The sequence below is a fragment of the Cervus canadensis genome, chromosome X (assembly GCF_019320065.1).
Source record: "Cervus canadensis isolate Bull #8, Minnesota chromosome X, ASM1932006v1, whole genome shotgun sequence".
In the NCBI taxonomy this organism is placed as follows: domain Eukaryota; kingdom Metazoa; phylum Chordata; class Mammalia; order Artiodactyla; family Cervidae; genus Cervus; species Cervus canadensis.
The window spans coordinates 24,637,741-24,654,661 of record NC_057419.1 but is presented as its reverse complement, the minus strand read 5'-3'; the positions used below and the strand labels follow the sequence as shown (position 1 = coordinate 24,654,661).

General features: G+C 43.7%; 1 protein-coding gene across 2 annotated transcripts in view; it reads left to right on the top strand.

Moving 5' to 3' along the window:
• The window catches only part of SMPX (small muscle protein X-linked), a 50,222-nt gene extending 33,612 nt beyond the window's left edge, over positions 1–16,610 (top strand). For both annotated transcript variants that reach the window (XM_043459149.1, XM_043459151.1), the window contains exon 5: positions 16,182–16,610. The gene's annotated coding sequence lies outside the window, so the exon portion shown is untranslated. The remainder of the gene's footprint in view (positions 1–16,181) is intronic.
• The last annotated feature ends 311 nt before the right edge of the window (positions 16,611–16,921 follow it).

Genomic DNA, 16,921 nt, shown 5'->3' with positions numbered 1-16,921 from the left:
CTCTTACTATCAAGGGAAAGGGAAACAATGCATTTCAGACACCATTTTACTGAGCATTTTGAATGGGCTTGATGGTCAAAAACAGAGGCATCTCATCTTTTTAGTAATCTTTTGTACACAGACTGTATACTATTGAAGTCTGGTCCAGAAACTAAAACAAGATCCATGTTGATCTAAACATCCAGAAGTGGCCCTGTGTCTTCTCTAGGACATCCTCTCCTGGCTTATGCCCCATTCACATCCAATCTCCTCCTCTTAGTATTCTCCAGGGGTGTTTTCTCCCTCTTTCTGATGATACTAAATTTGACAACTGAATCATTTCTGCTTTGCAATAAGAGTGAAACACGTAGGCAGTCAGTACTAAATACAACTGCCACATAACATGGCAGCTTGGAGACTCTATGAAATGGCTAATTTAGGGGGTGTCAAGAACCAGAAAATGAGGAAATAAAGGCTCATTTGGAGTTTTATGGCAAGTTTTAAATCCCATCTTTGAATTGGAAGCTACTTGCAGTAATAATATTAACAAGTTCTTGCACTTGATTTTAAAAATTCCAGCCTACTTCTGTGTTTATTCTCTTCTGAGGCTCACAACAGTTCCATGAGACAGGCAGAGCAGGAATTGAATTTGCAGTTCACTCTTATGTGACTTCCAGCTTCACTCAGGGTAGAAGACTGTGGGATGTATCATCAAGAGAGTTTGTTTTAAGACTAATTTTTGATTAAGTGTAGTTAACTCCATCTGTATCAATAGATATAAGTGGGTAACTTAATCCTAGCTCTTTTTCTCTGTCAGTGAGAAAAGCTCTGGGTATAGGCAGAACCATCATCTGTCCTGTTATGGTCCATTGCATGGGTTGAGATAGTACTTTTCATTTCAAATATATATAAAAAAAAGTAGGACCACCATTCAGGGTGCAGCAGGTGCCGGGGGTGGGTGGGGTTAGTTACAACCCATGCAATGGGCTAGAACAGGACAGATGATGGCTCTGCCTATACCCAGAGGGACTTTTCTCATGGACAGAGAAAGAGAGCTAGGATTAAGTTACCCACTTATATCTATAGATATATTTCAAAGGAAAAGTACTATCTCAATTTCCATTTCTGTTTACTGTTTTCTTGCTGCCTAATTAAAAAAAAATACTGTATCATTTCCATGTGTGTGTGTGTGTGTGTGTGTATAATGCACACACACATATTTGATTCTGGAATTTGAAAATCAGGTTGGGATGTCTTAATTTAAGAAAGACCAGGTGGCAAATAAATGGACCTGGGGAAAACTTCTGTTTAAAATACTCCCAGATCATCATCCTGAAGGTCAACTCTTCTGGAAAGCTCTCCATTGTCAGCAACAGCCAAGAAATGGCATCCCAGATTCCCTACAGGATTATATACAACGTTCACTGCTGGTTATCTGTCAGGGGACAGAGAGCCTGGGAGTCATTCTGAGCCAAATCCAATCCAATTAAGGGCCAATTATAGACCTGCTTCCATCGCCAGGACTAGGCTACACCACCAACTGAGCTGGTCTTAGAGCCCCTGGCTGGCAGGGAGTCCCAGTGCATGGGAAGATCACATGGCCTGGATAAGACAAAACAGCTGATAATGCCCAGAAACCAGAACAGATGGCATATGAAGCTGCATTAGAATGACCCCTGAACCACCTCATCATTTCACTGCCATTCCTTCATAACTAACTGCAGATTCTGTTTTTTCCTGGGTGATACCCTTCCTCACTAGGTGATGAAGTCATAAAATGCCAAGAGGTGATGGGCAAGGCTTCAGTCCTGTGCTCAGGGGCAACCTGCCACAATCGTGCAATCTTGGCCACGATGCTAACTAGAAATACAGTGCCTGGATACCCACATCACTGCTGACAACCTCACTGGACATGTAGGAGTTCAAATGCCTAACTCAAAGAAACTTGAGTTTGAAATTTGTGTTAAAAATGTGAAAGTGAAAGTGAAGTCGCTCGGTTGTGTCCGACTCTTAGCAACCCCATGGACTGTAGCCTACCAGGCTCCTCTGTCCAGGGGATTTTCCAGGCAAGAGTACTGGAGTGGGGTGCCATTGCCTTCTCCAAGGTAAAAATAAAACTCTATTAAAAATCAAAACAACTGCGAATTTTGGCTGGCACTTCCAACCGACTGAGACCATTTCAGGTCCACATTCCAGCATCCACTAGTGTAGTTGTTTCTCTAGGCTGACTTTGAGTGTCTGATCTGCCAATCTGAGAAGCAAGCTCATCCTTATATTTAACTGAGATCTTGAGGAGAGTGGGGACAAGGCAGCACCAAGGACAGCATCCTGTGTACTTTGGCAACAGAAACTCTTCAGAATGGCCTAGAGCAGTGGTTCTCAAACTTTCTCAAACATCAGCAGCATCTGGAGGGCTTCCTGAAACTTAGAATGCTGGGCCCCACCTCCAGACTTTCTGATTCTGTAGGTCTGGGGTGGGCCTCAGAATTTGTATTTCTAATATGTTCCCATGGGCTGCTGCTGCTGGTGGTCTGGGGGCCACACTTTGAGAACCACTGACCTAGAGCCATGAATCTAGATTGTTTAGGTCAGGACATTCCAAATTCCCTAACTATTCCATTATCTGGTCCACAGTTTTATAGCTAGTATCCAAAGGTACAGAAAGCAACTTGGCCACATTGCCTTGCTGAAATTCAGATAACATGATGCATTGATGAAGCAACAGTCATTAGTCCTTACAATAGTGCTTCCAAGGGTCAGGCACTATCCCAAGTACCCTACCTCGTAATTCTTAAATGAGTTACTATACATAAGAGCTGCATTTTACAGGTGAGAAAACTGAGGCACAGAGAAGTTACATAACTTGCCCAAGGTGGCACAGCTAGAGAGTGGGGCAGCCAGAATTCAAATGCAAGCTGTCTGACTCCTAACCATTGTTCCAGACTGATTCTCCATGTGGCAGACAGAGGAAGTTCCACTGGGGTGAAATGCAGTGTGTAAATTACGAGAGATAATATAATGCATGAGGAATTCTGCCCATGGCATCAACTTACCTACCAGTCACTTAATCTCATTGATACAATATTCATTTCTGTAACTCTTAAGTTCTAACCCTGCTATAGTCCAAGGGTTGGCAAACCAGGGTCCAGGGGACAAATGTAGCCCATTATCTGATTTTCAATTTAAACTTTAAATTTTGAGATAATCTTAGACTCGCGTGCAGTTGTAACAAATAATACAGAGATCTCTGGATGCGGTGATTGGCAAGAAATAAGGGGAGTCACTTTTCCAATCTCTATAGAAATATTTCTAAGGAAGGTCTTGCCAAATTTCAAGTATACGCAGAGACCAAAAAGCCAGGTATGATCATCTTCATTCAAGCATACTGTTATGGATGTCCTGGCAGTGGGAATAAAACACAGAAGATGTTCTAAATTTGAACATCTTTCAAGTCCAATACAAAACAGGCCCAGGATCCCAGCTACCTGGCTGATTGATGGGCAGTTGTATAGCTTTTCTCAAACATTATGACATAAGAACTGAAGCCAGTTTCTGAACAACTGACTTATTTTTATTCTAGTTACTTTAGTTTTGGGGTCAGGCAGCAGCAAGTTGCTGGGTACAGTTAGACCATCCTCAGTGCTGACTGCACACTAGGATCACTTGGACCTGCCTAAGCCCCACCCCAATCAATAATGGAGGGGTATGCTTCACAAGACCCCCAGGTGAGTCTAACATGCAACTTGCATCAGAAGGACTGGGTTAGAGAATGTTTCTCAGATCCTCCATGGACAAACCAAACTGAAATATGTCTTGTTCAGAAAAGTATTTCTTTTGTTGAATGTGAAGATGGTTGCAGTGAAAGTCTCTTAAATGTGGAAAATAGCCACACATTCTTGGAAAGCCATGCAGCATCTATATCCATTTATTCAGAGGGTGATCCGTGGTGAGCCACAACTTCTGTTTGGGATAGGGCATGGGGAAGACATACTGAGGTATCCAGACTACCGCGTGAGTTCAGAACAATAGCCATGTTGGGTTTAGAAGGGGCTGAAGATATGGTAGTTCCCACTAGTGAGTGTGCTATATGCCTTGTTAGTGCTGTGTGTCTATTCCAAGATACATGGAGTCATATCATCACAGGTAAGGGTGCCATCAATGTCTCTCAGTCTAACCAAGGTCCAGGCCAATGCAAAGGGCCTGCTTTCCAGATATGTCCCACGCCCTGGAGAGTCACTTGAGTTTAACTATTAACTCAGCAACTTTGAACCCCTCTCCCAATTCATCTCAGACTAAAAACTGCTAGGGGTGGTGTTTTTCTCCAGTTGCACCCTTTGGAATGACTCATTAAGAGGAGAGCCCAAGTAATCCCCATTCCACTGAAGTTTGTTTTAACAAGTTGAGTGTCTAGATGTAAACACAATGTAAGTGGGGTATGTTTTTTGTATGATGTGCTAAGGACTAATTGCTGCTTGCTGAACTATGGCACTGTAAGCTTTGGTTCAAGGCCAGCTGGCTGTGTTGGCCAGCTTCCACAAAAGGGAATCCATGAGTTCTTAGGATGGCAAGTCTTTAGAGAATGGCTACTTGCCTTTTTAGAAATGCCCAAAGCAATACGGTCTTATCCTGCAGCTAGGATCTGGTTTTTGAGATAAACAAAATGCCAACTTTGAGATTCTTGTTAATAACCCCTACTCACTGACATATAAAATATAAGAACTGGACTTGGCCCAAGGCAACTGTATTAGTTATATATTGCTGCATAACATGGAGAAGGAAATGGCAACCCACTCCAGTATTTTTGCCTAGAGAATCCTGTGGACGGAGGAGCCTGGTGGGCTGCTGTCCATAGGGTCGCACAGAGTCGGACATGACTGAAGCAACTAAGCATGCATGCATGCATTGGAGAAGGAAATGGCAACCCACTCCAGTGTTCTTGCCTGGAGAATCCCAGGGACAGAGGAGCCTGGTGGGCTGTCGTCTATGGGGTCGCACAGACTGAACGACTGAAGCAACTTGGCAGCAGCAGCAGCAGCTGTATAACAAATTACCCCAAACCTAGCAGCTTAAAGCAATAATACTATCTCAGAGTTTCTGTGGGTCAGGAGTTCACAAGTGGCTGAGCTGTGTGGTTCTGGCATCCCTGATGATGTTGCAGTCAAGATATTGGCTGGGACTGTAGTCATCTAAACCCTTGACTAAGACTAGAAGATCCTCTTTTAAGATGGTGTACTCTTACCACTGGCTGATTGATGCTGACGGTTATCAGGAGGTCTTGGTACCATTGGGCTGCTTGAGTGCCCTCACAACATGGCAGCTGGCTTCCCTCAGACCCAATAATCCAAAATAGAGCAAGGTGGAAGCTGCAGTGATTTTTAAGACCCAGTCTTGGAAGTCACACCCTGTCATTTCTGTAATATGCTACTGATTACACAAGTCAGCCCTACTCTGTGCTGGACAAGGGTATATGAATACCAGGTGGCAAGACTCACAGAGGGGTCACCTGGGAGGATGCCTACCCCAGCAACCTAACCCCTACCCCTCTTTTCTTTTTTTTACATTTGACAGACCTGAGGTCTGGAGAAGTGAGGTTTTGCCCAACGTCACTAGCGTTAACATCTCAGTGTTTGCTTTTCTTTCAACCCTACTGATCCCCATCATTCACAATTTCTTATATTTATTTAAAACACCAAATGTTGTTTATCTTTGGGGAGATTAGAAAGCTTACTTCCAAATGTGAAGCCAGTTTCCCTGATGTTTTTAACAGCAGACGCTTTCATAAACCAGATAACATACAAGCAGAGCACAAACTCTGAGCACTAGGGAAAGGTCTCTCTTCACTTCCCTGAGTCATTAGGGAGGAGGCGCTCCAAATGGAGGAAGGAGAAAGCAGAAACTCTTCGGGAGGGCAAATTCAGAAGTAAGCTAAAAAGTCAAGGTTGAAGGGACAAATCAGCTTGTGTACTGCCCCCTCTCCTCGGTTTGTTCTCATATTGTGATCGTGTTCCTATTCTCTTTCGATTTGGGAGGGTGAAAACAAAAACAAGAAAAAAGCAGAGAGTAACACCAGAAATCAGACTGATGGAAGGGTGATCCTCCTTAGGAGTTACTGTCTCATTAATCCAAGATGAAAGGCAGTGATCAACCAGAGAAGACTCCCTAGAAGAAGCACAGAATTTTTATTCTGTAAAAATTTATTTCTGAAAACACACACACACACATACACACACACACACACACGTTTTTAAGCACAAAACTCAGAACTGCGATAAATGCTATCAGCTCTTTTGTTTTCAGGATCCTCTTTGAAACAGCCATCTTCTAAAAAGGACAGCAACCAGAAAGAAACCGCTTCTATAATCTCTCTCCCTTTTCGAACAGTTAAAAAAAAACAAGGCCTGTCATGTCAGATCAACATAACTAGTCAGGAGACAGGACGACTTTCTCTCTGCCTGACCTATTTTGTCTAATGGGGTCTACTCTTTCACCCTCTGACAAGCCACCTTTTCTTCTGAGTTCCATTTATAGCAGGGCTGTATTAATGGTTAAATCATTAGGAACAGGTCTGTTTCCCTCCTAAGGCTTATTTCCTGTTCAATAAATTAAGCCATGAGATCGGAAGACTGTGCATTTCTGCTTTATTTAAGCTCAGATTCTTCTTAGCCCACAAACTACTGGGGCATTGACAGGTGGGAGCCTGTCCGGCAGTCTGTGGTCATTTGTGATTTGTCTCATATTTTGTTCTCTGAGTAAAGTGGGAGGCCCTTGGGAACCTTGCTAAGCCCGTGCTGGAGTCTGAGACTGGAGCGGAGATGCTTCAGTGGGGAGCCCCTGGGCTCTCGCTGGGCCGCCTTTCTAAATCCTCAGCAAGAGTCCTTGGACAAGCGCCGTGAGTTTCTTAGATGTCTGACCCTTGTTGTCACCTTGAAAGAAGGTTTGCGAACTCCATTCACCCACCATGCTTGTTGCTGCCACGCACGTGACCTCCCTGAGCAATCAGAGCATTAGTGGCCCACGGCTCTCAGAGTGACCTGTGCCTTTCATTCCCTAAAGCCTTTCTCCCTGGTTTTTCATCACCAGAGCCCTGCAGCAAACAGGATTATTTTAAAAAGTAAAAACACAAAAGCGATAAACAGGTCATCCTGACAAACAGCCCTTAGTGACCCACCGCTCGCAGGGCCTACACTAACTGACTCAGGCTCACCAAGTCCTCCCAACAGGCATTTCTGCCCACCCAGGGCATCCCTTGCTCCAAGCCAGCTCATGGAGGTGCCATGCTGAGTCTAGGCTTTTATACATGCTCAGCGTATTATTTTCCAATTTCTCTCTCTTTCCCTTCCCATGGGCAGGCTAACTCTTACCCATCATTCAGATCTCAGTTTAAATACGATTTGGGAAAAGCCTTTCCATAACCCCTTAAACTGATAAAGCATCTACAGTTTTCTGTGTTGGTCCCCTCATGGCTGCACCCGTCACCATGGAGGAATGGACTGCCATCACTCATTTACTCATTTTATTATCTGATTTTCCTTCTAGATGATCAGTGCCATGAAGGGGTATAACCTACCCATTGGTGTGTCCACAGTGCCTACCTAATACATTTTCTGGCATATAATGTAACCAAGATAAAGTCAGGCATCTGGTTTCTACCTTTAATACCGTTTAAGTACAGTCTCCTCCAAAAGAAACATAAATTGATCACCAAAAGTGGCCTCAAAAAGGAATGCAAACCTTCACCTAAGATTAACATTGTAAAGTGACCTAAAAATTCTTGACCCATTATTAGTCTATGATTCCTTCTCTAGGAGACTTTTTTCACAGAATCTCTCTTCATTCTTTCCCCAGAGTCCAGTTATCCACTAATTGCCCCGGTCCTTCTTTTTTCTGTAATTTCAACTCAGTTCACTGCTTCCAATACTCCTCTCCACCCATTTAGACCTCCACCAACCATCAGTACCACAAAGAGCTTGATGCCAAGATGACAAAGACTTCATCTTGCTTAGTGAAGGATCAAGGCAGGGGATGTGTTGATTTATAAGCTTTTTTGGGTCTTCAGCTCAGAATAGTAGTAACAGTACACATTTATTGAGCATTTACTATGTGGGAAGCACTCTGCTGAATGCTTTAATATGTTATCCTCGCAACGACTCTATGAGTATAAAACTGTTACTTTCCTGTACTTTAGAAGAACACTTGCCCAAGGTGACACAGCTAGAAAGCAGGATGGCTGGGACCTGAAAGCAGAGTCTGCACTACAATGTCTCCACAGTAGGCACTGAGTAAACAGTTGAATTTAGAGACAAGGTTCACCCAGCAAGTAGCCTGGAGGCTGCCAAGGTGAAGGGTTTTGAAGCAATTTCTCTGATGAATTCATTGCCAGCTCATGTCAAAGCTTTATTTCAAAGTTGCTTAAAGAGGCTTCAAACAGCCAGTTCAAAAACTTGGAATAGAAACAAGTGTGGTTAGATAACATTGTTACACTGGGTACAATTGGTTTTTAAGCTCTGTCACAAGGCTAATTTAGGGAGGCAGGTAAATCTCATCTCCCAGAGGGGGCTCTTAATCTCATTAAAATTGATCAGAAGAAAATCACTCATACATTTTATCAGAAATGCTTCCTAGAAGGGACCACTCACTCCACCAGAGCATACAGTCTTCCAGCTCAGGCTTGGGATCATTTTCTGTCACAGAAACAACTCTCTCTAGAGTATGGTTTCTCACATTCAACACTATTGACATTTGGGCCAGATAACTCTTTGGAATGGGGATTGTCCTGGGCCTTGCAGGCTGTTTGGCACATCCCTCTACCCACTAGATGTCAGCGACACTCCCTCCTCCTGGTTGTAATAGCCAAAAATGTCTCCAAATAGTGCCAAAAGTCCCCCGGGGGCAAAATGCCATCCCTTTCACTGAGAACTACTGCTTAAAACCCTTGATTCTCAAAGTGTGCTCCATGGACCAACAGCAACAGCATCCCCCTGTGAGGATGCTAGACATAGACACCCCAGGTTTCCTGAGTCAGAATCTGCAACTTAACAGGATCCTCAAGTGCTTCCTCTGGACATTAACATCTGAGAAGTGCTTCTAGGCCAGCGGTTCTCAACCTTGGCTGCACATCAGAGGCCCAGGAGATCCCACCCCCAGAGAGCTTATGTCATTGCTGTGGGACAGCCTGGACCTCGGAATTTTTAATAACTCCCCAGGTGATTCCAATGTACAGCCAAATTTGAGCCCTTCTTCTGGGGGATTTAAAGAAACTCATCCCTCCCCAACTTTGGGAGTGATTTACCAAAGCTTCTAAATAAGACCCCGTATCTCCAAAGCAATGCTTTTCTTTTCATGAACATCCTTTTTTGACCTCTTGTCACTTTTAAGGTGATAAATTAAGGACCTTTGATGATGACTTCAAAAGGTAGGATTTGACTATAACTTTAAAAATAATGGTTGGAATGATTCGGGGTAGGGGGAGGGAATGAAGGCATTAATTTAAGCTTGCTCGGCGAGCTTTTTAAAGAAGAGTCACCAAAACATCCCTCAAAATCTTGCTAACTAAAAAACAATTCTGTACTTGAAAAAGAAAAACCCAAACATTAAATGGCAAACACTATCAAGAAAACTGTTTCCCATGAAATGTATAATTGTATAAAGAGCCCATGCAAATTGGGAAGCAAAATATTACTACCTTAATAGATAAAGGAACTGAACTCACAATTCACAAAAGCAGATCTAGAATTAATAGAGAATCCATGAGAAAATAAGAGCCTCATTAGTAATTAAAGGGATATTCAATGAAAAAAGTTACTTGTAATATTCACAAAAATTAATGGGAAAATGATCATGAAACAGGGGCTTGTTCATTCCCTCAACAGATAGTCTTCTGTAGAACAAGTGCTAGGCCAGCCTAGATGATGAGGGTGTGGACCTTAGTAAATGAAGAAAGTTCCAGCCATTGTGGATTATTATGTCCTCCAACCCAATTAGACCTTGATGGAAGCCATCCTAAAGAGAATATGTGGCAAAAGTTATGTTTACTTATGATAGCAAAATTCATTAAGAACCTAAGTGTCCAATATGGTTAAGTCAGCTCTTGTATACCCACCTGATGGAACAGTACACATACTATCTGTGATGTGAAAGTGAAAGTGTCAGTTGCTCAGTCGTGTCAGACTCTTTGCAACCCCATGGACTGTAGCCTGCCAGGCTCCTCTGTCCATGGGATTCCCCAGGCAAGAATATTGGAGTGGGTTGCCATTCCCTTCTCCTGGGAATCTTCCCAATCCAGGGATCAAACCTGGGTCTCCTGCATTGCAGGCAGATTTTTTAAGTGTCTGAGCCACAGGGAAGCCACCATCTATGATATAATGGATGATAAATTTAAAAAAAAGAATACAAACAGTAGAAAACTGGACAAATGATTCAGTAATCAAATTCTGAAATGCTACATGATATCGTCTTCACACCCAATATACACAATACATATTTGTACATTTAAAGCTCCAAGGCACCCTAACACTAAGAAAATGGTTTATCTGTGCTTGATCCAGTAATCTCAATTTTTCTGACCATGGAAATTTTTTTCCCCTTCCTTCCCTTTCTTTCAAAGGTGAAACTTGCTTTATTGTCTCTTGGAACTAGTATTTCTCAAACGAAGAAAACCTTAATGATATACTAGCATATATGGTAGCATTAAGAGCTATGCAAAAATAAAAGCCATACATGGGTATATACCTATGGAAAAAATTCATTAAGTTGTTCACTTAAGATTTGTGCATTTTACTCTATGAAAATATTAACACTACTACATTCAGAGAAGGCAAAAATATTTTTTAAAATGAAAATTAGGTATTCATTAGGACAAGTACTAGAATGTTAAATCAAATTATTTTTACACTACAAGTACACTTATACATATCAGCTATTCATTTGAGGTGCCTCTAATACCATCAACACGTACAGACTGATTGTAGGGGCTAGGAGCTCCAGATTAGCATTTAATCTTGGACCAGCCATTAACTAGCTGTGTAACCTTGGACAAGTGATTCAAGCTCTCTGGATTTTAATTTCCTAATTTCTAAAATGAGGAGGAATAAGAAAACTCAAGTTTCATTCATCTTTGAAAATAGGTTTACTATTTTGGAAGATTGCAAAGCTTTATAGCTATACCTTTGCTTGATGGTATACCAATATCCAGGTTTTTATTTAATACTGAGACTATGGACCGCTCGCTACCATCGTTACTGTAAAAACAAACAAAACAAAGTGTCAGTGAGCTCTAAGGGGATCTCCATGACAGTGTGCTTCCCAGGATGCTTTACTGGAGACAGTGAGGGAGGCCTACATTTGTTTCACATGTTCTGTTCACTTTATGTCAAGAAATTGCTTTTCCATTTGGATATCCCAGGACCTCTGCCTGCCAGAGACCATGCCAGACAGTTCAAAGAGGATACTGGGTATTTCTGATGAAAGTGCCATTGTCCCTAGGTCTCAAATGCTCAGGCCTAAACAAGATAGAAGGTTTTGCCATCTTTGGAAACTTGAGAACCTCTTACGACAGCAGCCTACTCGACTTTTTCATCACTGTGTCTTCCTCTGTGCATTACTGATCCCTGCTTTACTAGGAAGTCTTGGGCCAGTGTTTTTCCAGTAAAATCTGTTTTTCCAGTAAAATCTCCCCTTTAGAAACAGGGAGGTCTGTGCTCTGACAGATGGAGACACTGACGGCAAAGCCAGGAGCCACCAGTGGTAACTAGTCTTGGACTATGCCCCTGATTTCACAAAGATCTCTACAAATAAGTTCAATATCATCTCAGCTGCCGGTTCCTGACTTGATATCGAAGCCAACAAACTCTCAATACAATAGGATTTAAAAAAAAAAAAAACCTTTTTGAACTTATTTTTAATGAATTTGACCTGGATATGCAATTTGCCTTCTTTGCGTCACTCAAATTCTTCACACCCAGCATGTAATACTGCTTGACTCTGGATTTTAGGTGTAGAATCGTACCCCCCAAATCCCCAAATGTCCTGCTCTTTGTGTCTTTCTCATCTCCCTTTTTTTAAACTAGTAATTAGTAGGAACATTTCAGTTTTTACCTTAGCCACCAAAGGCTTCATGATGTACCAAAGCCAACTGACATGGCTATTTTGCAGCTTAAGGAAAAAGTTTTAAAAGTTTCTACCTAGAGTTTTGTTTCTTTTACTTTATGAGTGGCTGGTGGAGATAAAATAAAGTTCTGGGTTTGGAGTGACCCTGGCGCAGTTTCACACAGTGTGCTTCCTTTGTCCCTGACCTTGGTGTGGAGGTGCGCTAAGAGTCGTGTTTGTAGCTGGCACCGCCTTCATCTCTGTGTGGTCATGATGGTCACGTGGGGCAATGCACATGAACGGGCTTTGCAAACTCTAGAGGACTCCACCAATGCCCTCTAACAAACTCCAAAGCTTCAACCAGTGTGCTCTGGGAGCCTGGTCGGCCACTCCATATGGAACTGGATGGAACATGAGGCATGGCCTTTCTCTTGACGACATTTGAGTGTCACTGTGTTTATGGCTCTATGATTTAGCACCACGCAGGAGGAAGTCATCATTGCACCGCCCCCAGGTGTCTGGGTAAAGGACCAAATGCAGAGTAGTGTTGAGTGGACTCCATTTCCTAAATGATGTACGTGGGACCGTGGCAAGTATGAGTAACACGGCTATAAATGGGTCATGGCAAGGCGTAAACATCACATGCCCTCAGCCTGGACTTAGAGTGACACATGGGAGCTGTCTGGGGTATCACCCCTGCCACAGCCAAGGTGTGCCTTTCTCAATGTGAACCTTTTTTGCTTAGGGTAGAAAAGGGATGCCAGGTAGCTGGAGAGTGACATTTCCCACAGGGGGCCTTGCATTCCCCACCGTTCTCACCCATGTCCCTGACAGAGGAACAGGACACAGGAGAATAGCTGACAGCTGTTGTCTAGGCGGCAAAGCAGTGTGGCCCGGGATATCGCCCAACACCCTTGCATTCCAGCACCCCGACAAACAAGTGTGCTTTACAGAAGGGGCAATTTTAGCTCTGGATCCCTTCCCATTGTTCTCAACTTTAAATGTGAGCCCTGACCCAGGTCTCTGAATTCTTGGATTCTGGTCACATAAAGGCATTCTGAGAACACTCGGCATCCCACCAGGCCAAGGATGGAGACACTGGTCCTCTGGGGGCCCTGCACTCTTGGAAGGACCATTGTGACCTTGGCCATCAGCAATGTCCTGTGTCCAGGGCCGCTGGGCCGTCTCAGATTCTACTGGGGCTGGGGAAGTAGAGCAGAGTCTGAGGGAGGGCAGGGTGGTCTGTAGAATGGCAACTCCGGTGACTCTTCTGCTCCATCTGCTGCCTCCTGCCAGCTCCTTCTACAAGGAAGACCCGGGCTCACTTTGTAGATGAGATGAAGTGACTGTGTCAAGCCAGTGATTCCTGCATCCCCTTATGAAATACAGTTTGCTTTTCTTAAATCTCAGTGGCCACAGTGGTCTGGGCAAACTGCGTCAAGGTTTCCTTATGTTTCCAAAACTGTCTTAAAGTCAGACATGTCCACAAGCTGAACCCAGTCATCAGGGGCATCTTAGGGCTTTTAAGAAAACAGTTGCTGAAGGGTCGCTGCAAATGGCTCATCCTGTTTCTCAGGATAGCTATAATTCTAGCCCCGTGAGACAGATGTGTGGGGATCAGAGTCCATCTTAAGCCTGTCACAGAAACGGCTGCAGATGAGGTTTTATAGTCTGGACACTTGTTGGAGAGAAATGTCACCTCATAGAACAAGCTTCGGTGACAATTTGCTATGAATCATCACCTTTTCCATGCTGCTCAGAGAAGCTCAAGGAATGAATATCTTGGTTTCGAGGGCAGCTTGTGACAGGCCTCTCCCTTGGCCAGAGAGACCTGCCATATGTTGCCGAGCACAGTGACCACAGCAGTAACATGGCTTGGGCACACACCGGGCATGACGCAGCTCTGACTGGGGCCCAGGACAGGTGTGAGCACAGTGGGGACGCAGTGCAGCCCGTCAGCACTGCTGATGTCCCGCCTCTGTGGCCCCTCGCTCACTCCTGCTGCCTCGGAGGCATTCCAATGCCACTTCTTCTCCTGCTCTCAGCCCTCCAGTGCTCCAACTTGCCGGTCCCTAGGCTTCCGCTTTGTGTCAGGTACCAGGATAGGGAAGGGTACGGAAAGACATGTCCTTCAGAAGGTCACAGCCTACAGGACGGCTATGGCGGGCATGAGATGAGGGGAGAGAGAGGATGTATAGGCAACTCACTGCAATGCAACCTATGACGTGGAGAGCCATGCGGGAGTGGGAGGACTTCAGTTAGGTTATTAGCCACTTAACTTCAGTTAAGAGGGAGAGGCCTGAAGGCTTGAATCGTGTATTGTGAGCAGTAAGTGGCAACAAACTCAGTGCAGGGTGTGCAAGGGAGACCCAGACTGGCATGGGGGACCCCAAGTGAAACTGGGAAGCTGCTGGTCAACAAAGTACATTTCAGCCAGGAAATCATGGACTGGGAAAGAGGAAGCATTTTGTTTTCTCCTGGTGAGTGACCTACACTGAAAACTGAATTTCTATGAAAAGGAAATAAATGCTATAATAAAAAATACAGGAGCCAGTGGGAGTACCGTTTTCAGTTCTGTAGTCAATGACGTGTTCCTACCTTCCCCTCCAGTTCAAGAACCATCCAAACCTTCCCTTTAAGGGAGTGGAAGGGGCCCAGAGCCAGGACACTGGAATTCAAATCCCAGCTTTTCTCTTTAACAGCTGTGAGACTTTGAGCTACTCACTTGGCTCTTTGAACTTCTAGGTGTTTCATCCCAACAATGAGTATAATACAACCTGCATCACAGCCACACTACATAAATGTTAAAATGATGCCACAGGCTCTGTCATCTCTATAGAAATACACAGGAAAGCAAAGCTTTCTAAAAGACCTCTGCTGCAGAATTCTCCTCGGGGTTCACTGGCCACAGCTGGGTCCCACAGCTGCCCCAAGCTGTAAGAGAGACGGGGAAAGGGAGTATTTGGCCACCAGTCTTTGTAGCAGAGAAAAGCAAAGGAGAAGGGGATTGTGAATGGACACGGAGAGAACCAAGCCATGGTGACTGCCACAGCAGGTGTAGTAGGGGTGGGGTGACCCTCCTACAGCCACTGGCAAAAAAAAAACCAAACAAAAACAAAATAAAACTATAAGGATTCTATTTCTTAGAAAAGATTCAGCCTATCCACATAAGTGAAACATGCAAGAAATGGCAGCAAAGAATAATGGAAAACAAAGGGGTGAATAATGTTCAACCATCCTGGCACTGCAAGTGCCTTTAAGAGAAAGGGCATTGTATCAGTTAGCTATGGCTGCATTACCAACCATCTCCAAATCTAATGGCTTAAACCAGAGGTCCCCCACCTTTCTGGCACCACGGAGCAGTTTCATGGAAGAGAATTTTCCCACAGATCAGGGGTGCGGGGGAAGGTTTGGGGATGATTCAAGTGCATTACATTGATATTGCACTTTATTTCAATTATTATTACATCAGCTCCACGTCAGGCTCATCAGGCATTAAATCCTGGGGGTTGGGGACCCCTGGCCTAAAACAAAAGCATTTATTACTCTGGCTCATGTGTTTGTGGCTCAACTGACCCAGGCTGGGTATCAGTGTGAGCTGGGGGCTGTGCTCCACATGCTGCCCATCCTTCACTCGGGACCAGCAGGAGGGCCTGGGCACACCCTCCTGATGGCAATGGCAGATGTGCAAGAGAGCAAATCAAAACATGTGATCCCTCTCAAGGTGCAGGCTCAGAACCAGCACACTTCTGTGTCATTCTCTTGACTGAAGCAAGTCACGTGGCCAAGCTCAGGCATGAGGAATCCCATCCTCCTCACGATGATAGGAAACTAAAAAGTTACAGGGCAATGAGGATGGATCTAATGCTGACTTTATACTCTAGGGCTTCAGAAGGAAGTCATCTTCATTTAGTTTGGAATCACTCAGATCCCTAGAGCCAGAACTGATGGTCACAGCTTCTATTCATAGTTCACTTTACCTTCACGGACTCAAGAGGTCAAGCTTTCAAGTGAAAATGAGGTTCTCAATTTTGACCTGTCCCTATCATATTGATTCACAAGCTGTCCCTAAAAATATCTCACGGGCACTAACAGTTGCTTTTCTTTTTCCTTTGCAGACTTGATGTGAAGAATTGAAGAGTAAGAGAATGGATTCAAACAAAAATGGCTCTCTAAAAAGTTTTATATATTTGTATGAAGATTATGTACCTCCTGAATGCCTAAGACTCTAGCAGAAATGTCCTGTTTGTACATTTATATCTCTTCCTTCTAGCTGGCTGCACTACTTACTTTATCTTCACATTTGGCAACTTGCAGAGCAAATCGGCTCCAGAATTTACCACTTGGAGGGTGTGGTTTTGAGAAGGGATATGATTTTATGGAGAAGGATACAATGATATGCATAACAGTGATTTTGATGGAAAGTTCTCTAAGCTACTTCCCACACTATTTTAGTCAATATTTGGAATGTATTTGAGTTCTTCACCTTCTAAATTATATCAATAAACTTTTTATGAGTTCAAATAAATATTTGAGTAAATGTAAAATGTGACTCTAGACTACATTAATTTTCCTATGTTCAGATAGCGACATATCCCCCACATGGAGAGGAACTAGACGTGAGCACAAACCAAATCCCATACTACCTAAATGGGAGCTTCTAATTCTGAATTACTGGTTACCACAGGTAAAGCTATGGCTGACTGATCATTGCAAAAGAAGTTAAATATTGCCCGAGGAACTGGGCATCGCTGACATTCCTCCTTTAAGGACAACTTTTATGGTGAGTGCATTTTACTTCCATAGAAGCTAAGAAATTCTCTTTGCGCAGATGGAGTAGAGTCCATTATAAGGCACA